The following is a 6,648-nucleotide window of genomic DNA, read 5'->3' as shown; positions in this document are numbered from 1 at the left end:
TGGCCAAACCTCCATGGATGAGTTTTGAGCTTGAGTTTTGGTTGATTTTAATTGAATTAAGTGATTTTAGTTAGGTTATATTGAAATATAGCAAAAATAAGCTAGAGAAATAATTTTCTCCCATTGAAACCCATTATGCCGAATTTTCTAGGGGAATATTGGCTGCTGATCTTGATGTTTGTTTGAGAAATTATGATGAATAATGATGAATTATGAGCCTAGAAAAATAATGAAAATTTTCGGAGTAAAAATATGAATTTTTACCCACTAGGGGTATTTTCATAATTTGCTACCGAGACTGATAATTTGCACCACACTGTGGGACATTAATTCAATTTGGGTACAATTGAGGTATAGAAATTGAAAAAAATTAATTTGGAGTTTAAACGGACGCGTATATCGATTTATCGGGTAAAAGACCGAAATAGGCTAACACTGCATTTAGGCAAAATTTAGACATTTGTGCATATCATATCAGCATATACATCGAGCCTAAAATAGCTAATGACTGTTAGATACAATTTAATTGGAATATGTGTCATGGATTATGGCTAAGTGATGAGCCATTGGATACGGGTAAAGGACTGTACCCGCGGACTGAAAATAAGAGTATTTCTACTCTTGATACTGTGAGTGACCTTATTATCATTTTAATTATCTAAAGTATGATTTTAATCAATTTTGATGAAATTTTATGAAAACGAGTTTAAATGGTTAATTTTTGGTTTTACAAATAAAATATGTTTAAACAAAATGATTTAATAAATTCTCTTGAAACGAAATAACGATTTTGAAAAATAGAGTAATTGGAGACCACTGGTATGTTGTAAATTTATGATTGGAATAAATGGCTTATGATAATATTTGCATGAATGGCTGAATTGGTATTTATGTTGAAATATATGAAATGTGTACTTAGCCTTTAAAGGTTATGAATTACAATAATTATCATGTCATGCTAGAATGAATTTTATTATATGGTGGGTTATTTAACTAGCCACTGCAGCAGGCGGGTTTTCGTGGGCCAGCCTATTAGAGGGGCACGGTAAACCTCGTTATATCTTACCTCAGTATGAGAGGCGCGGGTGGATAACTCCTGAGGCTAACAGTTTTAGAGTTCACTTCACGCCAAACCACCTCGTGATGATGAACTCCGCTAACGCTAAGGAACGGTTATATTTTCAAAATAAAAACATGATTTATGTGTTCAAAACTTTTTAACAGCCTTAGCGGACTCGGTTGGGATAACCCTCGATCAAGGTATCCCTGATAACTGAGTATGATAATGATTTTGGCACGAGCCAAAGTTTTAAGAAGTTCATAAGCCATACTGATTACTTGATTTAAATAAATTGATATCATTTGGTTGAAATAAGTCGAAAGATGATAAATTACAGTTTAATGAAATGTTTTAATAGTCTCCTTTTACTCGCCTTTGGATATTTTAAATGATATTTGTTTACTCACTGAGATTATATAATCTCACCACCCTCCTTTCCACCCATTTCAGACTCAGGATAGTCGGTAGATATCTCATTTCTTCGAGGATTAGATTTGGACTGGCATCCTCAAAATATGTAGGTTTATCTCTCTAGACACTTTTAGTCGTTTGTGGGCCCACGTGTCACTGCAAATTTAATTTTATACTTTGATTATCTGTATTACAATATATATGAATTTATTTTACTTTTACGCTGTAAAAATTATTTATGCAGTGTTCTTAAAATATTGTTTTAAGAGAAAATTGAATATTTTATTCAATATTTTTTATTTTATATTAATAGTCATAATTTTATTTTAAACGAATATTTTAGACATTCAAAATTATTTTTGATTATGAAATATGCGTTTTCCACTTGCAAACTACATTTTTAACTGATTTTGAGATTTTTGGGAGAAATGACCAAAATGCCCCTCTGAGACAAAATTTTCGTTTTATCTGTTTTAAGTTGGAAATAGCTCAAAATCCTTTAGAACATAATATTTGGCAATAGTTACTCACCGAGGAAAACGAAAAAAATGATATTAAGCCTTGCGGGGTTCCGGTTGGTATTTCGAGAGATAAGTGCTCATCGGGATACCGCGACGATTATCACGGGCTCGAAGGGAGTTCCGGATCGTGACAAACTTTACTCATTTTCTATTCCATTTTTTATCTTTAGCATACTTGGACTTAAATATAAAACGAAGGCAACCACTACGGCCTTGTCTTGGAATTTAAATCTTATGGAATTCTGGTTTCCATTACCATTTTTTAATTTTTCTAAGCCATTTCTACAAAAAAGGGGAAGGTTAAGCTTAACAAAGGAAATAATAACATAGGTCAAATAAGCAAAATGAAGGATATATACTATGAAATAAAACACAAAATGGTATAAGAAAAAACACCCATAAAAACAGAGTTAAAAATACAGAGAAAAGTTTGGAAATTATAATACAAAATTCTAAAGGGACATGATTTTTTCTCATTATCAAAGTACAAAGGTAACGTGATAAAATGAAAAGTTTCATAACTTAGACTATATTTAAGCTAATTTCATTCGAAGAAAGAAGTGATGAAGTTGGATCCTCACTTGGATTTTCATCAACATGATCCTCAGTTAATATTTCAAAAGGAAGTTGAAAAGATTTGGGGGGCATTTGAATGAGCTCAACATCTGTTTCAAGCATCTGCAAGACTTTGTTCATTGAAGGACGGTCATTAGGTGTCACTTGTATACACCAACAAGCTGTTATTATCATTTTCTTAATAAGTATCTTTTCAAAATCTGTAACTTCTCTCAACTCAAAGTCCTGTCCTTGATGCAATCGGCCATAAATCCATGACGGAAAGTATTTGACTTAAGTGTTCAGCAAGTACATTCAAATTCTTCCTTCTTCCCACCATTTCCATTAATAGCATTCCAAAACTATAAACATCAGCCTTGTACGAGATGCCTCCAATGTTTTTGTAGACCAATTCAGGAGCAATATATCTGATTGTACCTCGTGCTGCAGTGAGTGATACGATGTTATCATCTACTGAATAGAGTTTAGCAAGACCAAAATCCGAAACTTTTGGGATAAAGTTCTCATCTAAAAGAACTTTGTGCGGCTTGATGTCAAAATGTAGAATTTGCATGTCACATCCTTGATGTAAATATTCAATTCCTCGAGCCACGCCAAGTGCAATATCAAACATTTGTTGCCAACTCAAAATAGTTTTATTTTCTTCTGCAAATATGATTTTATCTAGAGATCCATTTGACATAAAGTCATAGACAAGAGCTTGTTTTGATCCCTCCACACGAAATCCAATAAGTCTTGCCACATTAACATGATGAATTCTCCCAATTGCAGCAACTTCATTAATGAAATCTTGTCCGTTAGCTTTTGACTTACCCAATAACTTTATTGCTACAAAATGACCACTACAAAGCTTTCCTTTATACACTGAACTATAACCGCCTTCACCTAATTTATCTCGCAAACTTTTAGTCATTCTTTTTATTTCACGATAAGAATACCTTATCGGTATTATATCATTTTGACTTTGAAGAAACTCCTCAATCATGTCATCCACAGATAAATGTCTTCTTCGCCATTTGTACGTAACAACTACAATCAAGCAACATATTCCCGGCAAAGCTCTTAATAAGATAACTCCTCCTTTTTTAAGAAAAGTATGTTGGAACACATTAGTATATTGAATGAAACTATTTTCGAAAGAAATGTGATTATGTCTTATATCAGGCAACTTAAGTGCTGTTATCTTTCACCATAACGAACTAATTTATAACAGAATGGAAAACTGTAGGATGCTTATTTTCAGAAAGACAATAAAGAGAAAAGAAAAGAAAAACTAGTGCGAGAATTGCCCAATAATTAAAAGTGTAGTATGAAGCATTCTCTCATAATTAAATAGTATAGTTAGCATATGATAAAGGAAACTAAATATCATAGCTTGAAAGACAAATTCTTATCAAGTAATGCATTCGGTAATTTCTTAATAACTAAAATCACCATGTGCAATACTAGAATATTTATTACTAATTTTTACCATTCATATGTTCAATTAATAACTACTTAGTGTATTCTATCATATTATTCAAGCCCACAGCTTTTTTTATTTACTATTATTTGTTCCTCTATCTATACTAGAGTTCTCAACGAAAAGGGTATCCGTTAATTTTGAGGTACTCGAATCCTAACCCTATAAGAAATAAAATACCCAAACCCTATTAATTACTCAAATATTTTTAAAAGTTATTACCCTAACCTTAACCCTAATACATCCCCACTCCCCTATAATTACCCTAACCTATTTAAAAACCTAATTATGTAAAAAATTATTAAAATTCTATATATTAAAAAAATTATAAGTTTATATAAACAAATAGTATATCTATTATAATTAATAATTTTATAAGTTATAATTTTTATAATGTTAACACAAAATAGCAAGTAAATATATTTATATTAAAAGTGTATATATATAAGTAATTATATTACTATGATGTTCATATTATCTAAATATAATTAATAATTTTTTATTTTTTAATTTAAATATATTAATGTCATCACATGAATAATTTAAGTAACCGTACTTTTCATATATTTGTTAATTTTTAATAATTTGCAAAGTTGTATGGGTTTAAAATCTAAACACCAACAAAATTATATATTTTTAATTTAATTATTTAAGTAATAATAAAATATTTATAAATGGGTATTGGGTAACGAGTATCCAAAGGGTGATATCTATACCCTACGTTAATCCGATACGGATAGTAAAATCACTACGTAAATTCGATTATAGAGTACCCTAATCCTATATAATCGGTTTGGGTATCCGCGGGTACCCTGTTATGCCATCCCTAATCTATACATACAAGATATAATATTTTAATTCTAGTACTCTTTCACCTCTAAAATTAAAATCATCAAAAAGCTTTATTCTTTTGTGAGTTTAAGTTGGTACATTTATAAGCTGGTATGATCTAATAGCTCTTTAATATTTTTTTTTTCAAAAAATTCAATTTTGTGTATATGCAATAGCAGAGTTAAAGCTTACCTGTTACTCCGAGAGATATATACGTACCTATAGAAAAATACCAAGACAACCGAAACATAATCATTTCCATATGAGGAACAAAAAGAGCAAATTCAATACGAAAACTACTTATGAAACCTGCAAATTGAACATACCTGTAGATCCATAATAATATTCCCTATTGAAGGGGAAATCTACGAAGCTGTCCACATAGGTTTCCAAGGCAGATCGCAACGAGTCCAATCTGGAATGCGCAACACATCCAAATAAAACAAAGATATCAGCAACTAAAATAAAAGGTTTGCTTTGTACCCTGTTTTGAATTTTTTGTAGAATTTGTTTTCCTTTTGCTAGGTAACAAGGGTTATAGCCCCCAAGCAGGACAGCGATTCGACCCCTTGACCTGCGCATTACCTTTCCAAAAGGACTGGGCTAACTTGTCTAGCTTACGGCCATATATATTCTGTTCAATTTCTTAATCAAGTTTGTTTTGAGGTTGGCGGAGCAATAAATACAAAAAAGGATTAGTTTGTTATATTTCTTCACTCCATTGTTAAGGGAGTTTTCTGTATTCCTTCCTCTTTGCAGCAGGTCTCCCCTGCTTCATGTGAAGAATAAAATCAGCTAGAAGGAAGTGAAGTTTTTCAAAATTTTCAATCTCAAGTTTGAGCGAAACGTTAACTTTTTATTATTCACAAAATATAATAATTTTTTAACCATAATTCTTTCAATCACATTTAATGACCCAACCTAACTCAGCCTAGGAAAATAGAACAAAATTATCGAAAATTCTTACATCACTTGAAGTTTATCCTCCGTGCAATGCAGCGGGAAATCATCTAAGTCCATCCATGACAACTCAAAGCCCAGTAATAGGTTTTTGTAGATGTCCAAAGTAGACATGTTGCTGATATTCTCTAGCCCAACTGGAACCTGTGCGTCGACCGTGGAAAACTGACTGAAATCAACAGGCCGGGTTCCTTGATCTAAAAAATAAAAGTAAGTAGGTGGATGGGAAGAGCGATTGTGGCAACGAGAGGCATCAACATACAGAGAAGATTTCATCGGTGTTGTGCAATTTACAAGATACATATTGCTGCTCGTAGGATACGACACCCAATACGGTAGCTTACATGGATGACCAAAAATGAAGGAACTGCGAGGAAGGGAGCAATCATTCTTGCCCAAATTCGCATCGACAACTTGTATTGTATGATTTCCATAAGAGATGTTTTGGACATAGAATCTCCCATGTTTCATGACCAAAGTGGTGCGGTTATTATTGTCACACTCCAGCTCATACCTGTGGTCACCACACTTGCGATGTCACGACCCAGAACTCCCCATCGAGCCTGTGACAATCGCCGCAAAGCCTCGACAAACATTCTTCACTCCGAATGTCGATCGAAACCTCGCAAGGCTCTCGTATCAGCTTTCGCACTTCCCCGGTGAGCAATAGTTATCAAATCATCAAAATACGAAGGATTACAAATCATTTCCAAATCATAACATAACATTTTTTTTTTTTGCTCACAGGGGCATTTTTGTCATTTTTGTCGAAAACCTCGAAACTTGCTAAAAATGCAGTAGGTAAGCCGAAAATATATATTTAATGA

General features: G+C 32.6%; 1 pseudogene; it reads right to left on the bottom strand.

Annotated features, from left to right (window-relative positions):
• Positions 2,376 to 6,353, bottom strand: LOC18594487 (annotated as a pseudogene).

Source organism: Theobroma cacao, chromosome 7, assembly GCF_000208745.1.
Source record: "Theobroma cacao cultivar B97-61/B2 chromosome 7, Criollo_cocoa_genome_V2, whole genome shotgun sequence".
Taxonomy (NCBI): Eukaryota; Viridiplantae; Streptophyta; class Magnoliopsida; order Malvales; family Malvaceae; genus Theobroma; species Theobroma cacao.
The sequence above is the reverse complement of the archived record's forward strand: the minus strand, read 5'-3'. Positions and strand labels throughout refer to the sequence as shown.